Source organism: Myotis davidii, unplaced genomic scaffold, assembly GCF_000327345.1.
Source record: "Myotis davidii unplaced genomic scaffold, ASM32734v1 scaffold46, whole genome shotgun sequence".
Classification (NCBI taxonomy): domain Eukaryota; kingdom Metazoa; phylum Chordata; class Mammalia; order Chiroptera; family Vespertilionidae; genus Myotis; species Myotis davidii.
Genome location: NW_006383006.1, coordinates 8,885,618 through 8,887,810, shown reverse-complemented (window position 1 = coordinate 8,887,810; position 2,193 = coordinate 8,885,618). Strand labels below are relative to the sequence as shown.

Below are 2,193 nucleotides of genomic sequence, written 5' to 3'. Positions count from 1 at the left end.
CCACCACCGCCTCACCCCCCCACTTCGCACCGCCCAGCCCAGCCCCGGGACCTGGGGCGGGGGTGGGGGGGGCAGCTGAGGGCGCAGTAGCCCAGTGTGTAAAGTGAAAGCTCAGGTTCAGTGCGCTCTCCCTTGTCTTGCTTTCAATCAAAAAACAATCAGGAGGGCACTCACTCCTGGAAATCCTTATCTTCATAAAATTTAACTAATGGCTCCTGTTCAGGTAAATAAGGTTGCCATGTAACTCACAGAGGAAACTGTCAGCCAGTCACCTCCTGCCCGCAGCCTTCTCAAAGAATACAAATTGGAGGAACCCCGTGGAGCTGGGCTGTGGCCGTTTATCTACATGGACTCTGTCCCAACAGCTCTGGAAAGTTGAGCCTTCAGTATAGTTTTCAGGGTGATTTTTTGTGTGTTTTGTTGTTGTTGTTTTTTGAATGGCAGTCTTTTTTCTGTATGGAGTGGAAATGGTGAGGGGGGAGGATTTGTTTTAATGTATACTCTTGTTTAATGTGTTTATCCCCAAATAAGTGCGCTGTAGTAGACTTTGGCCCTGCACAAAGTAAATATTTGGCTGACAGATTCCACAGAGAAACTCAGCCTGGGGTGTTTGGGTTTCAGGAAAGAGGATCACCCTGGGGCGAAGGACTGGCGTGCACTCCACATGGGATCAGCAGGAGTGGACTCCCCACTCAGTGTCCCTGGCCCTCCTCCCACCGCTCCTTCCCAGCGAGATCACCTGCCATGCCCACCATCCTTTTATTCTGACCCCCAGGCTTTTCCCCATGGCTCTGTCTGTGTGCCCTTCCCTCCACCCTCCCTGCCCTGCCCTCTCAGAGAACCTTGACCTCAGGACTCTCTCCCAGGTCGCCTCACCTCGGTGCTGGGCCTTCCACACCATCCCCTTAACACTGCCTTCTAACCTGCTTGTCCACCTCATTGCTGAGCGCCCCGGGGGGGACAGGGACTGTGTTCACCGCCCCCCTGCATCCCCGAGGACGGCATCCTTTTCAGGAAGGCAGGAGGTGTTGGTCTCCCTGTTCTGCATTTAGGAAAGAGAGGCACTGGCTTGATAGTGGACAAGAGCACCACCCAGGGATGTGGGGAGCAGGCTCTGTCAGTTGTTCCATCTGATCTTAATGAAGCCACTTGACCTCTCAGAGCCTCAGTTCCCTCATCTGTCCAGTGGAAACAATGCATTTTTGAGGGTCAGATGTACTACTGTGCAATTTGTGAAGTGTTTTAAGACTGACACCTCTGCCCCTCAGCTGGAGAACAGAGCCAGAGGTGCCGGAAGCCGTCCTGTCCCTTGAAGCCAGCCCCTCGGTTTTCACACTCAGCACCCTTCAGCGATTACTTTAAAAATAAAGCGTTTCTGTCCTCAGGCTCCTGTTCCTTTCCGGCAATTGTCTAATAAAGCCTCTTCGTTAGCCCCAGGAAGACAAAGGGTTGGCCACCTTTAGAAATCTGGCCGGCCGCCTGGCTTCCTAAGGTTACCCATCGTGAGCCCGCCTGCCGGGCCAGCCCCAGTCTCCTGGGTTCTCCCTGTCAGGCCGTGTCCACAGCAGCCAGCACTGCTTCCAAACCAGAAGCTGCCTTATTCTTCCTTCCAGAGTCTTTAAATATTAGGTTAAAATCCTCAAGGTTCCTTCTACGTTCTCTCTTCTGTTAAAAATTAAAATGACTTATGACAGAGACGACTTTTGAAACTTGGTGAGACTTTTCAGACGCTCCTGTCTAGCAGGATGTGTGTTTGGGATGGATGGTACAATGAAATCTCTAGACCCTGCCCCGAAACATGTGGGTGCAGCCCTTCCTCATCATGTCACCCGGGGCCCAAATGTGGAGACAGGCCCAGCGGTGCCGTGCCATTAAACACCGGAATGTATATTTAAAGACATTTTAGATCACTGACATCAGCAGGCTTTTCTGTCAAGTCTCTTGAAGGAGAGCGTCTCCTGCTCTCATGAAGCTGATGAGTTTTTCTTCTGAAAGACAGAGTGACCGTGCAATGACCGGTACCCCTCTGGCGCAGGGAGCATCTAGTCCAGTTATCCATGTAGGAAGTGTTTTCACTCCTGTTCAGTCCTGCTTCCTGCCCCTCCGTTCGTCATCTCCCCCTGGGTAAATCTGGGTGAGGCACTGCCTTGATGAGTACTTGACTGGTCCAGTTTTTATTTTCTCTGTTGGGTT

General features: G+C 52.0%; 1 protein-coding gene and 1 long non-coding RNA gene across 3 annotated transcripts in view; one reads left to right on the top strand and one right to left on the bottom strand.

Moving 5' to 3' along the window:
- Positions 1-2,193, top strand: part of LOC102761755 (chromosome unknown open reading frame, human C15orf41) — a 218,239-nt gene that overhangs the window by 202,171 nt on the left and 13,875 nt on the right. The gene's annotated exons all lie outside the window — the stretch shown is intronic.
- LOC107181550 overlaps positions 2,145-2,193 on the bottom strand; it is a 14,000-nt gene continuing 13,951 nt past the window's right edge. Inside the window, exon 3 of the long non-coding RNA XR_001512207.1 lies at positions 2,145-2,157. This is a non-coding gene — a long non-coding RNA (uncharacterized LOC107181550). The remainder of the gene's footprint in view (positions 2,158-2,193) is intronic.